Source organism: Anabrus simplex, chromosome 7 (assembly GCF_040414725.1).
Source record: "Anabrus simplex isolate iqAnaSimp1 chromosome 7, ASM4041472v1, whole genome shotgun sequence".
Taxonomy (NCBI): Eukaryota; Metazoa; Arthropoda; class Insecta; order Orthoptera; family Tettigoniidae; genus Anabrus; species Anabrus simplex.
Window position 1 is genome coordinate 275,922,245 of NC_090271.1, and position 24,487 is coordinate 275,946,731.

Genomic DNA, 24,487 nt, shown 5'->3' on the forward strand with positions numbered 1-24,487 from the left:
GCATCACATATTTGCTGCAATTTATGTGCAGTAAATCTCCATGGTTGGTTGAGGACATGTCAAGAGTTAGGTTACAATATGCACTGAAGATCAATATTCTGCACCCTTGACTTCTATCCGAGCAATTATATCAGATTGAGTAACGAGCATGGTGAGCATTTCAATCAAGACGTTTCAGCGATTGAAAAAAGGAATCAGGGAAATTTAATTCATTTATGCTTGCAGACTTGTTTGAATTTTATGAGAGATGCCCCAGAAGTAGACTACAAACGACAATTAAAAAAGAAAACAGGGACATTCCAGTGAATATTGAAATAGTTAAGAGTCTGAAGGGAGGAATTACGTACGTACGTACACTACATTCATAAGAAAATATCTTAAAACTTATAGTGTTTTGATGTGATATTAACGTTCATTGACCCTTGTTTACTTTGGGTTGTTTATTCTTTTGAAGGAAACGCATACATTTTACTTCCTTGTTGACCAGTGTAATAGTAATTTATCGTTGAGTGTTCTTATTAAAAATCAATGGGATTTGTACCAGCTGCGAAGTAGACGGATACGACTAGTATGGAATAAGGATGAAAATTAATACTAAAGAAATATTATTTTCTTCTTCTAGTTGCTGTTTATATTTGTTGTTACGCTGTACCCATTCCGACAGGTCTTGCGGTGACGAAGGGATAGGGCAAGGCTAGGACTGGGAAGGAAGGGACCGTGGCTTTAATTAAGGTACAGCTTGGTGTAAAATCGGAAAACCACGGAAAATCATATTCAGGGCTGTCGACAATGAGGTTCGAACGCTGTATCTCCCGAACGTAAGCTGACAGCTACGTGACCCAAACCGCGCAGCTACTCGTTCGGTGACTGCAAAGGAGGCGCTCGAGGTTTTAGTTAATATACATCCCCAGCATAAAAAAACCTTAAAACTGCGAGCTAATAAAAAGTGTTCTGATGTGATATCATGTGATGTCATCGTTCTCATAACTAGTGCCCATAGGCTTATTCTTACGTAATTACACGGTCCATTCCTTTACTTATAGACAACTGAAAATGGAAAATATCGGCGAATTGTGGTTCTGTCTTTCATTTTACACATTTTTTTTTTTTTGCTATGGGCTTTACGTCGCACCGACACAGATAGGTCTTATGGCGACGATGGGATAGGAAAGGCTTAGGAGTTGGAAGGAAGCGGCTGTGGCCTTAATTAAGGTATAGCCCCAGGATTTTCTTGATGTGAAAATGGGAAACCACGGAAAACCATTTTCAGGGCTGCCGATAGTGGGATTCGAACCTACTATCTCCCGGATGCAAGCTCACAGCCGCGCGCCTCTACGCGCACGGCCAACTCGCCCGGTTTACACATTTTCACATGTCCTCAGTATTATTATATATTATCTTAATAATGCAACTATTTGGGCATATCTAGGCTATTCAATTTTAAAAAGTTGTGTCAGATCATTTAATTTTCAGAATATAGTAAAATAATTGGCGAATTCTATCTATTCAATATTCTATATTTCAATACGTTGGCTTTAAAATTCCTTTAAAATTGAGATTTTTAAACCTTTGTCTGATACAATAGATTTGAGTGCCTCAACTGAATACAACAGCACTAATCCTTTAATAGAACTTGAGATGGCCAGGTGCCTCTCATTGGTCAGAGTCTTAAATTCCATACAGTCTTGGAAAGCATTTTTTTCAAACTCTCTATCTGTTTGCAAGATCATTAGTGGTGAAAAAGTTCCCCCGGAAGAGATTCAAATTTTCTTTTTCAAAATACGCACCCGTGACTTCCTGCGATATCGAACGGTTCTTCTCAGCCTACAGTAGAAATTTATCGGATCAGCGCCAAAGCATCACAATGAAAAACAAGAAGTACTTGGTGACACATGCGCATCACGATTAAAAATATTGCCGTATTATTTGTGTTACATGAAAGGGGTTTAAAGACGGATTCTATATTAACTTCATTTACTAACATTTATTTGTATCATTTTGAGGGAATGAGGATAACAGGAAGTTAGCTACAGCAATACATTGCGTAAATACTCCGCGTTTACAGTGCATAATATTACATTTTAAAATATTTTAACTAGTTTGATTGTGCATTTAACTGTACAGGGTGGGGCAGAGTGGACTCCCTAGTTTCAATAAATCACTGAAGAGCGTGCACGTGAGTAAGCGGAGTGGGAGTAGTAGCATTTGGTGGGGGGAAAGACGCCAGTTTAGTAGTCACCATGCCGTGGACTGGCAAGCATCGTGGTTTTGTAGTCGAAACGTTTTTTAAAAATAACGATAGTGTGGTGGCGACGCAGAGGGCATTTCGTAGGCGGTTTGGTAGCAAAATTTTCGTTACTGGGCAGCTGAAAACCCACGCAATCTTCACCAAAGACCTCTTCATTCACCAAAAGTGACTGTGTGGTGTGCTGTGTCCTCCATAGGCATTATTGGTCCCTACTTTTTTGAATCGGAAGATGCAACCGTTACTGTGAACGCTGTGCGCTATTGTGAGATGTTGGAGAACTTTTTCTTCCCCAAAATGGAAGAGTATGTTGAGGAAATGGAAATGGAAGCCTTTTGGTTTCAACTGGATGGTGCCACGGCTCATTCCGCCCGTCGCTCTCGTCAACTTCTGCAAGAACAGTTTCCCGGCCGCGTGATCTCACTACGAGGGGATGTTTCATGGCCCCCTCGATCCCCGATTTAAGCCCATGCGATTATTTTCTTTGGGGTTACCTTAAATCTGAGGTTTATAAAGTTCGACCAAGGACCGTGGAAGCCCTTAAGGAAGCAATTGCTGATGTCATCGCTGGAATAACGCCAGATATGCTGCGCAGAGTTTTTGAAAACTTTATTGAACGGCTCAATCTGTGCGTCGCTCGTCAAGGTCGTCACCTGGACGATATCATTTTTAGAACCAAATGAAAAAATGGCATTGTATGTAGATTTCAGAAATAAAACGCTTTTGTAATAATCTTGTACGGTTTTTATACAGTTAACCCATCAAATCAGGGAGCCCACTCTGCCCCACCCTGTATTAAACTTTGTTAGAATTCGAAAACAGTAGACAATATGAATTATCTAACGCTACAATGATGATTTTGTCATCAAATATGGAGGTATTTAAATCACTAGACACTCTAGGTCCGGGATTATACGGGAAGTTGTGGAAATACGTAACAATTTCAGTAGGGAAACTGGCTATAAATTATTAATACGCGGTTGCCAGCCATTAAGGATTTACGTGTAGGTTTGGTAAAGAAATTTATTTTTTAATCAATCACCACTGCTCTGCATTTCGCGGAGTCACCCACGTGGCAGATTCCCTATCTGTTGATTATCTAGTCTTTCCTTAAGTAACTGCATTTAATTTGGAAATTTATTCAGCATCTCCCTTGGTAAATGATTTAGTGACTGGGATATTGTTTATATTTAGGACAGTGCCACCTGTGAACTCAAAAGTAAAACACACAAAACTGCATGCACAAGGGAGGGAGATAATTTATATAAAGTGACGAGGTTCATGGAAAAAGAGGCCTTTGCAATCAGCTCTAGCGAGAATTTCAGAAGGTCGGGAGTGTCTAAGCGATTTGTCAGTAAAATTAAGCATGGAGGCATTAATGTTAAAATAAAGGGGTCTGATTGTATAATATTAGAACTAGCAGACGTATTGTTTCTTAGTTTACCAATAAACTTAAAAAATGGTTACGTTCGGAGTTTCGAATAAGTTGCGCACAATTCTTCTCTTATGTGCGGTTAATCACATTTTGTGCTAGATTTTCTCTATCACGCTATGAACAATAAACTAATGCCAGACTGTTAGGACAAGGTTAGTTCTTGATCAATTTGAATTCAATGGTGTTGTCGATAACATTTCATTCAGTATTAAGTTGTATGTACTAGGTACTGTTTGGTTACAACAATTACCTGTTTATTGTTATAAAATAATCTGCGTTATTTAAATATTCCAAATTGCGTTCGACGGTTAACTCGCCTTCCGGCACTGCACAATGGTAGTCAGCCGTGTGTGGTGGAGGACAGTAGGAACGGAATGTATGGAAGGGCTGATGTTTTTGCGATCAGTCGTAGCGGTGACCTCTGATGTCACACGATTTCACAGTTCCCGTGACCCATCTTTATAAATAAAGTTGAACGGGGTCTGTAATTTCATTTGTCTTGCGAATTTTTCAGATATTTATACAGTTTATGTCAACCCAAAAGCTTATCAGTGGTTTTTAGTTTTCGTGTCTGTTTGTCCGTCTGTTCCACCATCACGGAAAAACGGCACGATAGATGTCGACCAAACTTCATATATAGAGAATACTCATGCAGGGTTAAAAATTAATGAACAGACTGGGGGATTATAGGGAAACCGCAACAGTTTTCTTCCATTTTCTCTTACATTACTGATTTTTTTTTATCTGCGGACTACACGTGAAACGGCCTTTCATTTTAAACAACTTTTGGTATGATCATAATATCGCTTACTCTTCAAATGACGGAGAAAAATACTACTTGCTGCCTGTTTCATGCTCTGCATTGAGTGGCCGACAGACCAACAACGAACCTACCGGTTACCATGGCACGTCTCTGCTTGCCAGCAATGAAGTAACATAGGCTAATGTCATTTCCGTGAACATTTCTGTAAACTCGTGGTTATTCCTTGCGTAGAAGGCGAGAGAGACGACATGCTGCCATTTTGCGGAATATTTTCGGAGTACCGTTGGAGGTTACACTCGTCTTCGAAAAGCTCTAAAAGGACTGTTCATATTTGAACAGTACCGCGGAGTGTAGCCCATGATTTCACACCATAAGGTGTTTTTTGGCATTTGCTATAAATGTTGCTGGATTTCTCTTCTAGTTATGTTCGCCGCTTTCATTTCTTGCCTCTGTCTTGCCTGTTTACGCTTAAGTTACAACACCATAAGTCATTATCTTATGTGTTTACCTAGGAATCCCTGCGCCTAAAGTTCTCCTTTGTCACTGCTTCTTATATCCATAACTCATATCATCACAATTTAGTGAGGGTCATTTAATTTCACAATACATCCACTTGGTATTTACTTACTTGTCCTATCCGGCTGTCCTCAGTTATACTCCTATTTTCTATTAATTTCGACTTTCTTAACTGTACTACATTCTTCCTTAAATTACTCCGTACTTACGCGAGTGCTAATCCAGAAACCTGGACACTCTATTCTTTGAGGAAAAATTCCAAGATCTTCAAATGTATAACTTCTTGGCCCCGGAAGATGTCGAAATATGGAGGCAATTTCAATGGCGGTGCAGACCATCGTTTCGGGGCAATTGGTGGCTAAACGGTAAGTCGTATCACAAAACAGAAAGCACAATCGCCTTTCAATTTGGAGAGATCTACAACAACTTTGATCCCATGACGTATTGCCATACCTCAATCCCTTATACGTTAGATAGAGCTGCATTTCTCAATTTTAAGATAATTTTGTACTTTTTACACTATATCCTATCGCTTGACATACTTATAGTAAAGATAAAATCATCAAATTCAGTACGCACATTGACACGACCAGTGTCCATATATTAGCCTAATTGTATGATACCAGCTGCCACAGAAGTATCCGAAAAATAAAGTAATGTGGGAAAACTGTACCCACATTTCACGCTATTTAATGTTTCTTACTAAATCCAGCCCATTAATGTAGGAGATACGAGAAAATATCATAGGGACAACCCTGCAGAACACTAACAGATGCGTCTAATTTCGGAATTCGTTTGTTGATATGACCTACCGTTTAAAAGCAATACTTCTCAAAATGGAGGTCTGCACTTAAAAACGAGCCCATGCTTATCTGTATAACTAAATAGGTAGGTGTCCGTTGTCTGTAATTTCCTTTGTTTGCCAGTTTTTCAGTTATTTATCAGATTTAGGTCAACTCCAGACCGTATCAGTGGCTTTTATCTTTGGCATTTTTTGTCCGTCCGCCTGTTTGGCCGTTTGTTCCACCATCAGGAGGAACGGCTGGATAGATCTCGAACAAACATCACATACAGAATATACTCATCCAGAGGAAGGTTTAGATATACATATGATTTAAAGATCACTGAACAGAATGGAATTTTATAGGAAAACCACAATAGTTTTCTTCCATTTTCTCTTATACTAACGATTTTCTGTAAAATTCGTGGACTACATGTGAAGCATCGCTTCATATTAAACAACTTTCGTTATGTAGATAATTCCGTGTGGTCACTTGACATACTTTCCTTTGAGGAACAATTCCAGGCTGTTCAAATGTATTACTTTTAGGCCCCGGTAAATATCGGAATATGGAGGCAATTTCAATGACGGTTCATACCTTCATTTCGTGGTAAATGCTTTCTAAACGGTAAGTCATTTCACAAAACAGATTATTAAATAACGCAGGAAGCTTCCGTAGAAGTGACGGCCCCTCCTTGCCATCATCCGTGGCGACCATCCAAAAAGTTTGTGCGGTTTGCTGCCCCCGGGATCCTTTCGTACTCGCACCTTATATTTTACCTCGTGTATATGCTATCATTTCCGAAGATTCAGTCATTCCCAGTACTCGGTCGCAGATTGGACCTCGAAAGGGAGGGAACCTGGAAAACTCTTTCTTGAAGAACAGTCATTCATGTTGTCCTGCGTTCGGCTGTCAACTTGAGGGATATTACTAAGTACAGAGAAGTCTTCTTTCAGCGTTAACCTTATTAACTAACGCAGGAAGCTTTCGTAGACGTGACGGGCCCTCCCCGCCATCACCCGTGGCGACCATACTAAGAGTTGGTACGCTTTACCGCCCCCGGAATCCTTTCGACCCGCACCTTACATTTAGCTCGTGTGTATGCTAACCTTTCCGAAGAATCAGTCGTTCACAGGACTTGGTCGCAGATTGAACCTCGAAAGAGAGGGAACCCGAAAAACCCTTTTTTGAAAAACAGTCCTTGACGTTGTCCCGAGTTTGGCTGTCGCCCTGAGGAAATTAACGAGTACAGGGAGGGCTTCCTGCTGCCTTAACCTTATTAACTAACACAGGAAGCTTTCGTAGAAGTGGCGGCTCTTCCCCGCCGTCAACCGTGGCAAAAATCCAATGTTTTTTTGCATTTTGCTGTCCACGAAATCCTTTTGGACGCGCACCTTGCATTTTACCTCATGTATATGCTAACATATCTGAAAATTCAGTCGTTCCGGAGACTCCGTCGCAGATTGAACCTCGAAAGTGAGAGAACCCGGAAAGCCCTCTCCTGAAGAACAGTCCTTGACGTTGCCCCGAGTTCGACTGTCACCCCGAGGATATTGCCAAGTACAGCGATGGCTTCCTGCTGCCTTAACCTTACTAACTAACGCAGGAAACTTCCGTAGAAGTGACGACCCTCCCCGCCATCACCCGTGGCGACCATCCAAAGAGTTTGTGCACTTTGCCGTCCCCGAAATACTTTCGGACGCGCACCTTACGTTTTACCTCGTGTATGGAAATGGCAAATAGCTCTATTCATATTCATGCCTTTTACTTTCGGTCACTTCACATTTACTTCCGTTCTTTTAATTGCATTACGTTTCCAACATTTATGGAATATTAACCTCAATCGATGCTTTTTCTCGTTCAGAGCGAGTACATGAGAGTCCCAGAGAGAAATCTAACCATACCCTTCATGTATCCGCAAAATGCCGATAAGTCGGAAAATCTCTGTCATGTACACTGGCAGGGGGAAAACGATCTGTCGTGAAGGGATATATTTACCCCTACGTCTAGAAAGAAGGAGTGTGATTGCAGTTATTACCCGACCAGGGCGAGTGGATCCCCGGAAAGATTGCCAACTAGTGCTGTGTTGGCACAGTGCACGGAAATGCCGTGTTGTCAGCTTCAACGAACTAGAATAATATAGAGAGGCGGAAGCGCTACCTGGCTGAAGCTAATTGAACGTCCGCCTTGTTTCCAGTGCTCACATAAGCAAGGGGACGTGGCTGTCGAATGACTGAAAATGTTGAAAATACGCATTATAGAATCACCGGTGCAAAATTAAAGATCGTTAGATCGTTGGTCCTGTTAGACGATATGCAGCCTCAACGCTTACATTCTGACGTTCTTCGACATTCTGTGTTTATTCGGGAAACTTGAGAGTCTGATTTAGCTAAACTCCTGTGAATCTGTTTATTTGAAAAAGCAGGCATGTGGAATATAGGCCCTATGCAGTGTTTGAATAAAGAAGAATAGTAAAACGGGTAGTTTTGTTTCCGTCCTTACAGTCCGGTTAAGTTCTGCTGTCAGCTAATGATGGAGTAAAAACTGAATAAAGTAACATGAAGTACGATCACAAGCAGACTCGAAATAATTATTTCACAATTATTACTTAAAACACACAATCTATGCATGACCTGCGTTCGCGGCCATATTGCTGCTAATGGAAACCTGCCTTAAGGACTGAGTATTGTAGTCCCTCTTGGTTAGTGCTCCAGTTGTTGTCCTTGGCTGACTGTACTGCGATGACGTCATGCTCGTTACTAGTGGTGCTGTGCTCTGCAGGACTACTCCCTCCTTGGTCTGGTAATACTTACAGTAAGCTTACAATATCGTACGTGTCTATGACAGCTTGACAGTCAGTCAGCCGTGCGCACGCTTGTCGGGGAAGATCGGAGAGAGCCGAAGAGAGCTGCGCGAACTAGACTGGCTGGTTTGTGTATGCATCGAAACAGTGAGCCTGCGCAGTCAGCTGTCTCGATGTCGTGACACATCTACGCTTCACTGTTTCGAAGCAGTGAGGTTGCTTCGTGTGTCGTGTCACGTGAACAGAAAGTCCAGTCGTTCCGTACATCGATGCTTCGTGCTTTGTTTATCCCTCTGGCCTCAATAGAAAAACTACGCGTGACATTGCCCTGAGGATGAGCCGTCACTTGTTAATAGAGGCTTCATATTCCGAATCGCGAGTCAAGTTACTAAAAGAACAATCTCATATTTTAATTGATTTTTCGCAAGGTCTGCTCATATCTGGAATCTTCTACCATGTGAGGTTAAACTGCTTCCTCTTCCTCACTTCCTCCGCGCAGTAAAGAAAACGTATAATTATGTAAATAGAAACCCATATGTGATGTATATAACTTGGATAAATTAAAATTTCAAGAAAGAAGGGTGATAATACACTTGAAGGTGGGCGAATGTGTATGCGTGCGCGTGTGAGAGTGGTTGCGAATGAGTGTGTATACAGGGGTATGAATGACAGTATAACTGCCTGGATCTTCTTATTCTAATATATATTGAATAAATCAAGGTAATTATTATTCTAAGAGTACAGTGTTTGGAGTGTAATTATGTAAATTTAAAATTGTCTACATGTATGTAAATATTCAATAGAGTTTATGTACACATACATGTGGAGATGGAGGCACTTCCGTGTATGTGGGGGTTGCCCTTTCTCCATCTACCACCCCTAAATTGTACATGTACACTTTAAGGAAAGTAAATAAATAAATAAATAAATAAATAAATAAATAAATTAATTAATTAATTAATAATAATAATAACAATGTATTCCGCAATGTAAGGTCTTTGTTTCACAAATAAAAAATATTATTGTTCTCAAAGCAGGGACATACTATTACAGAAAGACGCTCCCGTTTATCAAGCGCAACATTTTTGAAAGTTATTTTTTAAACAATTTGAAGCATATTATTGTAAACTGTACTTGGTCTAGTCTGTTACCGTACATATAATACCAATCTTGGACTCATCTTAGATTTAATTACTCATTTCGTAATCATTCAAATTAGTTCGTTTAGTCTGTTAACTATTGTACCACACTTTCTTATTATACTGTACATTATCATACTGACGTTGGACATTTGCTCATTAAATATCTTATGAACCTCGTATTTTATCGTTATCAGAACGTCGAAATGTTTATTCAGTGGACTGAACTTCGAGGGAACACATACATGTGTTACACTCGGATTCGATTGAAATTTGGTAGGAATATTCGAATATAAGGTGAAAACTGCATGTGCTCAGCGCAAGTTTAAACGCCAAAATTGAACAAATAAATAGTCGTAAAGTTTGAAGTGCGGCGGGCGTATCGGGGTGTGGCGGAGAGGTAGGGAGGAGCGAACCAGCGGACGTGAACCAACCAGGCTGTAACGAGCTGCGCCAGCAGCCATGCAGCGTATTGTTAGCGCGTTCCCCTTAACTTCCCGATCAGATGTGCAAAACGTAAATATTAAAACAGCACATGAAACAAGTGTACAAAGGACGATGTTTGAACAACGATGCCAATAAGGTTTGAAAAATTCACGGCCGAGTTCTTGTTACTCATTGTAATTTTTCAAACCTTATTGGCATCGTTGTTGAAACATCGTCCTTTGTACACTTACAATAATTGAAATTAAGATAAATAGGGTTCCTCCTATTCAATACAAAGATATTTATTAACGTGAATGAAGCACATATCGCTCACTTTGTACACTTGTTTCATGTGCTGTTTTCATATTATTTGTTCAATTTTGGCGTTTAAACTTGCGCTGGGCACATGCAGTTTTCACCTTAGCATTCTACTGCCTCCCACGAATATTCCTAACAAATTTCAACCGAATCCGAGTGTAACACATGTATGTGTTCCCTCGTTAGTTATGTATCACAGTTCATGTTTCATCACGCCATCGCGGAACACTGTTTCTCTCCCAGTCCGAGACGGAAGTGCACCGTGTGTCGACACACTGCTTCGAAGCAATTCGCTGTGCCGTATCGAAAGTTTCGAAACAGCCAGCAGTGTCATTTCGCCCATCTCTAGCGCGAACTCAATTAAACGAATGTTCTTTTGTTTGTTGCAGCTTTATAACAACAAGTATCGAGTCCGAAGATACGGTTAAACACAAGATGTTTAAATCTGAGAACAGACGAGTTTAAACTACATATTAGTATGAAAGACAGCAATAGAGCGATATCTCATTATACCTTCATATTTTAAACATTTGTCTTAATGGAGTGTATTCGAAACGAGAACAAGAAACTAACCCACGATTGGCAGGTAGCAAACGACGTTACAAATCCAGTCAACATTCTGGCCATACATTCAAACAGTAATGAATCTGGCGTTTGATGCGATTGCTTGTAGTCGCTGCGTCAATAAATGCTTCTGTGGATCTTAGTGAATAGGCCATGGAACATCCACTCAGGGAAAATCCAATTGACCTGCTTACTGAATAGCTTACAGAAGGCAAGATATTCAAACTCTCGCAGTCTATTCGACAGAGAGGAAATACTAGAGAAACAGATGCAGGTACATAAAGCAGAGTAATATTGCGTGTGAATAAACGAGAGAATTCTCACCATGAGAGGCGGGAGAAGATAGAATGGATGTGCCAGTGAAACTGTATGAGAAAAATACACATCCACCGAGGAAATGCCTATGCGGTTAGGGTCGCGCAGCTGTGAACTTCCATTCGGGAGATAGCGGGTTCGAATCCCGCTGTCGGCAGCCCTGAAGATGGTTTTCCCTGGTTTCCTACTTTCACACCAAGGAAATGCTGGAGCTGTACCGCAGTCGGTTCCTTCCCACTCCTAGACCTTTCCTATCCCATCGTCGCCATAAGACCTATCTGTTTCGGTGCGACGTAAAGCAAATTGAGAACCAAAGATGGAAAAGGGTGAAAGAGCGAAAATATGATTATTTTTCTTTTTTGTAATAATGGGATGCTTTAGACATGCCGCATATGGTGGTAATTTGTGCATGTGCCTGAGGTCATTAGTTTAGTTGGTAGGAAGTTCAACAAGTACAGCCGCAGTCCAATGTACCCAGCTGAGTTTAGTGGGGGAGGGTGAATATGCCAACGTCTGGATCTGTATTTCTTCTGTGCTGTCCATTGTGTCAGTGTGCTATCACTCATGTATGTTCTAATTTATGAGCAACTTAATTAAAGAAATGAAGTTTACAGAAGCTAAATATTGTTACGTAATTATATAAAATGTATTGCATGTAGTATACTTCCACTTCAAAGGCCGTAGGTAATCATTAATTCCTGGTCTCCTTTGGCAGAGAAGGATGAAAGTGCCATTGTGCTCTGGGACTCAATTATTGGCGTTGATTCGAAAACACGTTTCTGGCACTTTCATCCTTTATCATCTTTGGCCCTCAATTGTAAAAAAAAAAAAAAAAAAAAAAAACGCACCATGTCTAGAAAAGGAGGTATAACCATAAATAATAAAAATAACAATGGGGTTTGGCAGGTGGCTTCGTGCAGGTCTTTCGAGTTGACACCGCATAGGCAACCTGCGCGTCTATGAGGATGGGGCCCTACCTATGATGAATGCTAACGATGAAGACGGCACACACACCCAGCCCCCGGGCCATCGGAATTAACCAATGAAGCTTACAATCCTAGACCCAACCGGGAATCGAACCCGGGACCCTCTGGGCCAAAGGCCAGCACGTTAACCATTTAGCCATGGAGCCGGACAGTAAAAGCATTAAACTTGACTGTTTCCCACAGACATGGCTATAATAATTAATTTCGTGTGGCTATTTCTAGCCGAATGCAGCCCTTGTAAGGCAGACCCTCCGATGAGGGTGGGCGGCATCTGCCATGGGGAGGTAACTGCGTGTTATTGTGGTGGTGGACAGTGTTATGTGTGGTGTGTGAGTTGCAGGGATGTTGAGGACAGCACAAACACCCAGCCCCCGGGCCATTGGAATTAACCAATGAAGGTTAAAATCCCCGACCCGGCCGGGAATCGAATCCGGGACCCTCTGAACCGAAGGCCAGTACGCTGACCATTCAGCCAACGAGTCGGACACATGGCTATGATTTAACAACTTTATCACCTGATTACACTGTCGTTCACTAAAAACACGTCCATTCACATTTCTTTCCTCTTTAACATATTATTTACTGGGGTCTTAGGGACCCAAAATTTGCAACAAGATATCTGATTCAGAATTGCGTTAGCATGTCTTGTTTTTACTGAAGAATCCATTAGAAGAAATTGTATGCTAAAAACATGGCGACGATGGGCTAGGAGTGTGGAGGAAGCGGCCGTGGCTTTAATTTAGGTACAGCTCGAGCATTTACTTGGTGCGAAAATGGGAAACCGCGGAAAGCTATCTTCAGGGCTGCCAACAGTGGGATTTGAACCCACTATCTCTAGATTTTAAGCTCACAGCTGCACGCTCACAAACGCACGACCAACTCTCTCGGTAAAAAGACAACTGAAAATATAATTAGAAAATAGTTCACAAAATAATTTATGTATTTATTAATCCCACTTACGTCGTGAGATAAACCTTATGAATCTTCGTATTGATTAACAAAGGCAATGAAAATGAAAGGTCCGCCTCTGTGGTGTAGTGGTTAGTGTGATTAGCTGCCACCCCCGGAGGCCCGGGTTCGATTCCCGGCTCTGCCACGAAATTTGAAAAGTGGTACGAGGGCTGGAACGGGGTCCACTCAGCCTCGGGAGGTCAACTGAGTAGAGGTGGGTTCGACTCTCACCTCAGCCATCCTGGAAGTGGTTTTTCGTGGTTTCCCACTTCTCCTCCAGGCAAATGCCGGGATGGTACCTAACATAAGGCCACGGCCGCTAACCTTCCCCCTTCCTTAACTAACCCTTTCAATCTTCCCAATCCCCCACAAGGCTCCTGTTCAGCATAGCAGGTGCAGCCGCCTGGGCGAGGTACTGGTCATTCTCCCCAGTTGTATCCCCGACCCAATGTCTCACGCTCCAGAACACTGCCCTTGAGGCGGTAGAGGTGGGATCCCTCGTTGAGTCCGAGGGAAAAACCAACTCTGGAGGGTAAACAGATTAAGAAGATGAATGAAAATTAAAGACTACTTTGACGTCCAAACTGAAATGTCTTTGTGGTCGGAAATGAACAGGAGTTGATCGTGGCAGGTCGTGGGAGGTCAGAGAGGATAGATGAAAGTAAAGAGCCTTGCTTTAGTAAGTGGAAGTTGTTGTAACCAAGGTTGAAGTTTACAAAACACAACTTTTATTGCTTCACTTTATGATATTTACACAAATAACTGAAATTTATTTTGAAGCAAAAAGGAATATTGAATCTTGAGAAAAGTCTGTCTTTATACAATATGTACAGGTTTACAGTCTTTATACACACTCCTATCTTGAAAAGATAGTCTTTGTGAATTGACACGTTGATAGTCGAGAACTATCTGGCACACTAACATAAATGTCTTTGAGAGTCCTTGTTTGTTGAAGTGCCTGAATTCCTAAAAAAGCAAGTTCAATTGATTGAAGAAATTCCACCTAGCGAAACTAAGGGATCTTGCATAACTTAGGGAATGAAAATGGCTTGTAAAAGAATTACGGAACATAGGCAGCGGAAACAGGAAAGGGAGCGGTGACCAGAGGTGAGACCTCGTACTGCCAGAAATTCAGTCCACCTGGTCGAAGCACATTTTCAAGAGGAGTAGCCTCCGTGCTCGACGTAGGGTGTATTCTGGAGCTGGACACCGGGGCGAGTGGGCAAGGGAGCAGGCAGGGAGCTCCTATTTATAGTACACTCGATGGTCAGGCACGCGCACTGAGGGCTGCGCGTCGAAGCTAGCAGAATGATACACAGGCGCGCGTGCAGCTGGCTGGTGGAGCGAGACGGGAGCGCCGGACATACAACAGAAGTGATAGTAGATTTATCTACCGAGGGAACACATACATGTGTTTCACTCGGATTCGTTTGAAATTTTGTAGGAATATTGGTGGGAAGCAGTAGAATGCTAAGGTGAAAACTGCATGTACCCAGCGCAAGTTTAAACGCCAAAACAGAACAAATAAATAGTCGTAAAATTAGAAGTGCTGCGGGAGTATCGGGGTTTGGCGAAGAAGCAGGGAGGAGCGAAGCAGCGGACGTGAGCAAACCGGGCTGTGTCGAGCTGCGCCATCAGCCAGGCAGCGTATAGTTAGCGCGTTCCCCATAACTTCCCGATTAGATGTGCAAAACGTGAATATGAAAACAGCACATGAAAGAAGTGTACAAAGGACGATGTTTGAACAACGATGCAAATAATGTTTGAAGAATTCATGCCCGAATTCTTGTTACTCGTTGTAATTAGTGAAATAGTCATTGTTTACAAAAAAGTGTACAAGGCACAGATACTGTGTGCGCCATGCACATCTTACAGCGCTGTCGCTTTCACAAGAATTACATTCATTATAGGAAGGTTCTTCTTTGAAGCAATAATCGACTGGATTAACAAATTGTGAAGGTTTCTTGTTAACATAGCCACATTTGTACCAACTGTTCTGTCACATGCTACGAAAACGCGGAGAGGAGAACTGGTTGGGCATCAAAGATTGCACTTTTAAAATGTTGTTCCTTAAATGTACCTTGATGTCTAACGAGTTTAACAAAATTAAATCGTACAAAATACGTATAAATTGCTTCCAGATGCGAAAGCTCAAAACATCTAACGGCTGGATAACCCCAGTGGCTCTTTTCGGAATTGTTTAAACATTAATGATTTTCTTACTCCCAATTTTAGCATTTAAAATGTTTTCTTCTTTCCGTCCGGTCCAGGAATCGAGAACAAAAACACTGTACTCTGGTACTAGCTCAAAATAAACATCCCGTAACCATTTCTGTACAAGTTCTTTGGTCAGTTTTCCAGACTTTGAAGGCAAAGTGTATACATTTGGTGCGGTAAATATATTTTTTTTCTATATTAGGACCAACTTTGCCATATTTTTCTTTCAACACCACTAGTAACTTCGGCAGGAGTTGTCCATCTGCCGAAATTATTGGCTGTATTGTGTAGCTGTTAGTGAATTTATAGATTGTGCTTCCGCTAATACGACTTTTTCTCCTCGTTCATTATGGGTCCTGCCAGAATGGAAAACCAGACTGGTCAGTATTAAACACGCACTCTGGGCCGTGACTTTCTATTAATTGCGACACTTCTTCATCAAACAGTGTCGCGTTACAATGAGTATCTTCTTGTTCAAATTGGTACTTTTTAGAAACGAATTTTACCCAGGAATGAGACGCTTGAAACGTGTCGTAGTTAACTAGACGAGCGTAATTTAAGGCCCATTTTTTAATATTTATATCGTGAACAATTTTGTTTCGTTGTCTACTTTCTTTGAACTTTTGGTAAGTCTTCGTAACAAATTTATTTTTTTCTCCCATTGTGTCACCGTCTTCCAGTTGTTGCTCCCAACTGTAAAGCTCTTGCCGGAACTTTAATTTACAAAACCTGTGTTTCACTGATGCGAAGCTCCTCTGTTTCCCACCTTTGTTTCGACAATATTCGACGACCTTCTTCTTATAAGTTATTGGGATTAGGCATCGTTCAGCCGTTGTTGTGGATGCAGGGTTAGGAGCAACATTTTTGGAGACGAGGTCAAATAACGGTGTTTCAATATTACCTTCCTCGAAATCAAAGTCATCATCTGATATATCCAATGTGCCATCCAGTTCCACTGTCATATCGGTATCCAAAACCTTGTTGGCAATTAGACCTGTAAAACGGAGACAAGAACGCAATTCCTGTGAACGCTTGTTTTTCTCTTAAAAGTAAATATATATAAATACATTGATCTACTTACGATATAATTCCAATCCCAAATTCCTTTCATCTTCAGAAAATGGGGTGTCTTTTTTGTCACACTCTGCAAAACAAATCCGAAGGCACACTACTACATTCCACGGATTGAATGACTTCTCTAGTGGGCGTTTTTTGTATCTCGGTGTAAAAAATAAATTATTACCGTACATGGTTAAAGTAAATACACAGTCACCATTCATAAAAATGACTCTGAGAACGTCAGATTTTACCTGTCATTGTAAGAACGTTGTCTCATCGGACGACTAATCAATGTGCACCTCTTGATCTGCTTTGACGTTTCTAATCGGGAAGATACACGGAATGTGCGAAGTGCGGTGTAGCAAAGAAGAGTGGCCGGGAGGGTGAGGGTGGGTGGTCATTCATTCGACTCGAGCGAGCAGCCCGACTATACGCTGCTCACGTCCGCTGCTTCGCTCTTCCCTCCCTCTCCGCCACACACAGATACTCCCGCGGCACTTCTAATTTTACGACTATTTATTTGTTCTATTTTGGCTTTTAAACTTGCGCTGGGGACATGCAGTTTTCACCTTAGCATTCTACTGCCTCCCATGAATATTCCTACCAAATTTCAACCGAATCCGAGTGAAACACATGTATGTGTTCCCTTGTAAGTGCCTTGGTGGTTGAAAACCGATGCTACCAAGCTGAGAGCTGTCGGAAGTGACCCTCCTTTTCGTCAACTCTTAAAACAAGCTTTGAAAATTGAATATTGTTCTGTTCTGTATTTTTCTTCGTATTCACATACCACACTACCAACCACCACAGTAGCACGCAATAGCGACTACGTCCTTCCACGTAGAGTTCCACATAGGTAGGGTGACCAACCGTCCGGCATTTGCCGGACATGTCCTCCTTTTTTTATGCTTGTCCTTTGTCCGGCAGGCATTTATTATTTGATATTAAATGTCTGGCTTTTTGCATATTGTATTCTTAGTCATTCAGTGTCCTATTGTTTTCTCTGTTGCAAAGCAATTTTTGTTGCACTTCCTCTATCTCAATCCATATACTGGATACCCCTATCAGACTATGTCATTTACTCACTTATTAATAAATCATATATTAAGTTAGAGCTGTCTGAAGGGTCTGTCACCAAAGTGGTAAAATTGCAAACTCGTGTCCTCATCATAAGGTGGTGCAGCTCTTTTCAGGCACACCCCCATTGGAAGTGAGCTGCATGTACCATTTCAACCACATACCAGCCCTCTTGCCACTTTTACATTTCTGGCAGTACCAGGAGCCGAACTCGAACCCCCGAGGACGGCAGCTAATAAGACTAACAGTTACGCTACCGAGGCGGACAACGAAGTGGTGACACCGCCCGACGTGATCTGAACGTGCTCGGTCGGTGCCGGGGAATTCTCGGCGGGGATCCACCAGTCAAGTAATGCTGGCTGCGGTATTACGTACGTTTTGTTTTTGTGCTAGTTGGATTCGGACCTTCTGAGTGAGTGGAGTGTTTGTGTTTGTATTATGAAAATCACTCAAAAGTGGCGAGGCACAAAAGAGGAAATGTAACTTCTCGGAGAAACTGAAACAGAAGTACCCGTAAGGGACGTAACGAAAGTGAGGCGAAATGTTGTATTTGTGACTGTTATGTAACTGTTGGACACTCTCCATTATCATTTCATAGCATTTATCACTCATTAATAAATCACCTTGGGAGTGGCAACCCCATCGTAATAACAGCCTATATATGTTTCATTCATTACATCCCTGACCCGGTCAATGACTGGAAAACAGGTTGTAGGTTTCATTTTCATGTAACTGTTGGAAACAAAGGTGCAGGTGATCTCGAGAGACATATTGCTAGTGAAAAGCATAGAAAAACAATTAGAAGCAGTTCTTCTAGCAGTAATATTGATTCATTTTTCCCGATTAGATATTCCCCACTAGACAGGAAAGTTCGGGCAACAGAGGCAACATTGGCATATCACACTGTTTCTCACCATCGGTCGTATAGGTCTATGGACTGCAAATCAAAGTTGGATGAAGTGCTGTTTGCAGATTCTGAGATTGCTAACAAAATTCCATTGATATTATCACTAAACATTGAATAATAGTATTCCATTGTTCGGAGTGGGTACTGATGCTATCAACAACGAGGCTTTGAAATGTTTCGTATTGTTATACAAATTTCGACTATAAAGAAAATTGTATTCAAACTAAAGTTTTAGAACTGCAAACATGTCCTAATGAAAATTGAGAGACAATATCCAATTATGTTTCCGAGACTTTAAAGAAGCATAATATTCTTGCTAAATGCGTTGCTTTTAGTGGAGACAATGCATATGTAAATTTTGGAGGGGTTAATTGTAGAGAAGGACAAAACGTGCTTTCAGCACTTAAAAGAAAATTAAACGAACATATAATCGGGGTTGGATGCCCAGCACATGTACTGCATAATTGTTTGCAACGAGGTACTGATGTACTGCCAGTTGATGTAGAGAGTATAATTTTAAAAATTTCAATTATTTCCATATCTATACAATTCTCACTGAACAACTAAATTAATGATGCGAGTTCGTCGAAATAAATTATGAACAGCTGTTGTATCACGGCAAAACAAGGTGGTTAAGTTTGTTTCCTTCGGTAGAAAGAATGCTAAAACTGTCTGCAGCTCTAAAGTCGTACTTTCTTTCTCAGCCTTCAGATTCTGTTTCTGCTATAATTAGGTCCTTTTTGGAAAAGGAATTTTCTGAGCTTTATCCGTAGTTTGTTCATTCCACTGTGCACGTTTTTCACAACAAAATTTCATACATTCAAAAAGAAACGCTCTCTATAGCAGAAGTTTGTGATATATTAGGTTCAATTCTGGCCACACTGAATGATAAGATGGAAAATACATTCATAACTCTTAATATCAAAAAGTGTCTGAAATCCCTCACTGAAAATGGCTTTGAAATAGAATGCATTGCATTTTAGAATATGTTGTTGGTTTTTCTGAAATGTGCATTCAATACCTGTTAAAATGGTGTAACCCTATGATGGAAACATTTAAGTGTTTCCAATGGATAAAACTTCATAATATGAAAGACATTCAGTTTGAAGATGTCCTTCCTTGTCTCCAATATTTGCAATCTAAAGGTGTGGAGATAGACGATTGATAAACATATAACATTAGATAAGCAGTGGTCTGAGTTTATCAAATATAGCCCTGACATTGAAACATTTAGTGAGCTGCTTAACTTTTTTCAGTTTTATTTCGCTATTCCAGGCTGCGATGCAACCGTTGAAAGAGTGTTTACCCTGATGAATACACAGTGGTCCACCTCTGTGGCGTAGTGGTTAGTATGATTAGCTGCCACCCCCGGATGTCCGGGTTCGATTCCCGGCTCTGCCACGAAATTTGAAAAGTGGTACGATGGGTGCAACGGGGTCCACTCAGCCTCGGGAGGTCAACTGAGTAGAGGTGGGTTCGATTCCCACCTCAGCCATTCTGGAAGTGGTTTTCCGTGGTTTCCCACTTCTCCAGGCTAATGCCGGGATGATACCTAACTTAAGGCCACGGCCGCTTCCTACCCTCTTCCTTGTCTATCCCTTCCAATCTTCCCATCCACCGCAATGCCCCTGTTCAGCACAGCAGGTGAGGCCGCCTGGGCGAGGTACTGGTCATCCTTCCCAGTTGTATCTCCCCGACCCAGGGTCTGAAGCTCCAGGACACTGCCCTTGAGGCGGTAGAGGTGGGATCCCTCGCTGAGTCCGAGGGAAAAGCCACCCCTGGAGGGTAAGCAGATTAAGAAAGAAAGAAAGAATACACAGTGGTCAGAAGAAAGAAACAGTTTGCTGGCCGAGTCGGTTAAGGGCATTATAATAGTGTAGTACAACTATAAAAAGATGTCATGTGGAGAGTTTTACAATTATTTATTACAAGAAAATAATTCATCTTTGCTGTCAAAAGTGGATGCAGTCGATAAGTGTCAGCATAAAATAGCTACAACTTCAGCATCTTCATCAACTTAACAGTTATAAGGTATGTAATACTAAATTTTGTATGTAAATATTAAAATTCCATTTGTCCTCCATTTTTAGAACATTTTTATGAAAAGTCCTAATTTTATTTAGAGTCTGTCCTTCATTTGAAAATTTAGAGTTGGTCACCCTACACATAGGTTGGCCGTAAAATCCACATATGCGACACGGTCAGACCCGCTACCCAACAGTTGTGAGAAAAGCGGTAGAAGACGAGGAAGAAGAAGGAGAAGAAGAGGAAAAAGAAGTATAGGATAAAATTCTCTATGATCATTTTGTGTGATAAGACTCTTTGAATCTTTAAATCCGGGTTGAGTGGCTCAGACTGTTGAGGCACTGGCCTTCGGACCAAAACTTGGCACTTTCGATCTCGTCTCAGTCCGGTGGTACTTGAAGGTGCTTAAATACATCAGCCTCGTGTCGGTAGATTTACTGGCACGTAACAAACTCCTGTTGGACTAAATTCTGACACATCGGCGTCTCCGAAAACCGTAAAATGTAGTCAGTAGGACGTAAAGCCAATAACATTATTATTAGTATGTAGCTCAAAAATATTAAGCGTTAGAGTTCTATCTTCGTTTCTAAATCAATTTACCCTCCAGCTTGGTTTTTCCCTCTGATTCTGCGAGCAATCCCACCTCTACCGCCTCAAGGGCAGTGTCCTCCATGAGACTTTGGATCAGGGAGGGGGGGAAATACAAGTTGGGAGGAGGCCTAGGCGGCCTCACCTCCTATGCAGGACAGGGCCCTTGTGGGGAGACGAGAAGATCGGAATGGATATTCAAGGAACAGGGAAGGAAGCGATCATGGCCTTAATTTATGTACCATCCCGGCACTTGCCTGGAGAAGAAGCGAAAAACCACGGATAATCACTCCAAGGATGGCTGAGGTGGGACCCGAATCCCACTCTACTCAGTTGAACTCCCGAGGCTGAGAGGACCCCGTTCGAGCCCTCGTACCACTTTTCAAATTTCGCGACAGAGCCGCGAATCGAACCCTGGTCTGCGGGTGTGCGAATTAATCACACTAACCACTACACCACAGAGGCGGACTAATGTCCTATCGTACACTAAAATCATTATCCTGATTAGACTTTAAAACTTGTCCATCATAACGTAAAAGTGTTAAAGCATCTGTTAAAACGAACAAAACTGTGAAGTCAGGGGGTCATTGATGCTAACCACTGCGTGAACGGATAATTTTTTAGGTGTTTGCGACTGCTAACCATCATACTGCAAATAGTCAAATAGAGGTTGAAATCGATGTTTTATTTCGGAACTTGAAGCTCACAATCTTGCACCTCTTATTTAATAAATGTATTCTACTCACGTGACTTCTTCTTCTTCTTCCGCCTGTTACACAGCTGTATGGTTACAGGTGCTAATTGTATTATCATTAGTTTTACTTTAGTACCAGTGTTCTGATCTGACATATGGTAGGTCTAGAGAAAAAGGGTGAGCCCTCTTGTAATCAAGTCATCAATGATCTGTATTTAGGGCTCACGCCTAGGTAGTAGATTCCTTGTCAGTTGTTTTCCTACCTTTTTCTTAAATATTTTCAACGAACTTGGAAATTTATCGAATATTTCCCTTGATAATGAATTCCAATCCCTTACTCCTCGTGCTATATATGAATATTTGCCCCAGTCTGTCCTCTTGAATTCCAACTTTATATTATGATCTTGAAAAACTCCACACAAGCTTATTATTCTAGTTTTGTCGTACCACGCCAAGTCACCACTGACTGGTCGAAGCATACCACATAGTCGAGCATCTCGTCTCCTTATTCCCAAGTCTTCGCAGCCGAAAGTTTTCAACGTTTTTTTTTTTTTTTTTTTTTTTTTTTTTTTTTTTTTTTTTTTTTTTTTTAACACTACTCCTTTATCGGAAATCACCCAGGCCAAGTTGTGCAAATTGTACATATAAAATGTTCTCGACCTACCCTAAATTGACAAGGTGAGTCTCCGTGTTTGACGGCAGGATACTCTTCCTGATGCAAACCCTTTTTGCAGGGATATAATCACTACTGTGTGTTTCTGTGGCGGTATCATGTATTTTCTGAATATGAAGGGGAGAGACAAACAGACCCCGAGCTAGAAGAATTTTAGACGCGATAAAAATCCACGATATAGCCGAGAATCCGGGACCCTCTTGAACGAAGGCCTCAACGCTGACAATTCAGCCAAGCAATTGGACAAGGGACTCATTATTCACAGCATCTAAATCTTTCTAATATAAATATAGATGACACCAAGACAATGATGGTAAAGACTGTGATTATGATAAATAATGCACAAAGAATGGAACCTGAAGGAAGCGCTCATGGTTGTCAGTCGTCTTGTGACAAGAGAAGTTCTATTCCATGTGTTAGCAGTCAGGCCCGAAGGGCTCTCAACTAGGGAGCGACGGTTGGCGACCACGGGGTCCTCATCTATGTCCTTGCAATGTTCCCCATTTCCTTGTGCATCTATCCTATCTGACCTCCGTTGGTCAATTCTTGTTCTTTTCTGACCCGAATGGTATTAAAGCCCGCCTCTGTGGTGTAGTGGTTAGCGTGATTAGCTGCCACCCCCGGAGGCCCGGGTTCGATTCCCGGCTCTGCCACGAAATTTGAAAAGTGGTACGAGGGCTGGAACGGGGTCCACTCAGCCTCGGGAGGTCAACTGAGTAGAGGTGGGTTCGATTCCCACCTCAGCCATCCTGGAAGTGGTTTTCCGTGGTTTCCCACTTCTCCTCCAGGCGAATGCCGGGATGGTACCTCACTTAAGGCCACGGCCGCTTCCTTCCCTCTTCCTTGCCTATCCCTTCCAATCTTCCCATCCCTCCACAAGGCCCCTGTTCAGCATAGCAGGTGAGGCCGCCTGGGCGAGGTACTGGTCATACTCCCCAGTTGTATCCCCCGATCAAGAGTCTGAAGCTCCAGGACACTGCCCTTGAGGCGGTAGAGGTGGGATCCCTCGCTAAGTCCGAGGGAAAAACCGAACCTGGAGGGTAAACAGATGATGATGATGATGGTATTAAAGCACTCGATGTCAAGGAAGTCTTTCATTTTCGCGCCCTTCGTGGCCCTTGTCTTCTTTGGCCGATACCTGCATTTTTCGAAGGGTTGGATCCCTTCCATTTTTCTCTCCGATTAGTGTTATATAGAGGATGGTTGCCTAGTTGTACTTCTGTTTAAAACAATCACCAACACAACGTTTAGCGGTCAGCGATCTGGCCTTCCTCGACTCCCGGGGTCGATTTGGCCTTAAACGGGAATTGGTGTGCTGTCTCCATGCAATTTCGTGTACCGAGCTCGATAGCTGCAGTCGCTTAAGTGCGGCCAGTATCCAGTATTCGGGAGATAGTAGGTTCGAACCCCACTATCGGCAACCCTGAAGATGGTTTTCCGTGGTTTCCCATTTTTACACCAGGCAAATGCTGGGGCTGTACCTTAATTAAGGCCACGGCCGCTCCTTCCCACTCCTAGCCCTTCCCTGTCCCATCGTCGCCATAAGACCTATCTGTGTCGGTGCGACGTAAAGCAACTAACAAAAAAAAAAGCAATTTCGTGTACACAGCAGACGCTACCCACCCTTGTAGGAGGGTCTGCCTTTTTAAGGGTGCATCAGGCTAGCCATAGCCACCACACGAAGTTATTATTACCACTGAATATGAGGGCTACGGAAATCCTGCAACGTCTGGCACAAAGAAGATGGGATGAAACAGAATACATTATAAATGTCTGTTGGTGTAGGTTTCAATTTACCTGAGCGCTACTCACCACCATACATCCACTACAGCAGGGTAGGTGGTTTTGTAAGTCGAACGGGTGCCAAAATATAATTTTATGTCAACCTTAACCACAATGTAGAATTGCGTATGCACGAAACCTTCGTAATATAACGGAAATATTCATTGGTTAATAATTTTCATTATAAAATGTACTGTATAATGTTGATATAGTAAACAACAATTA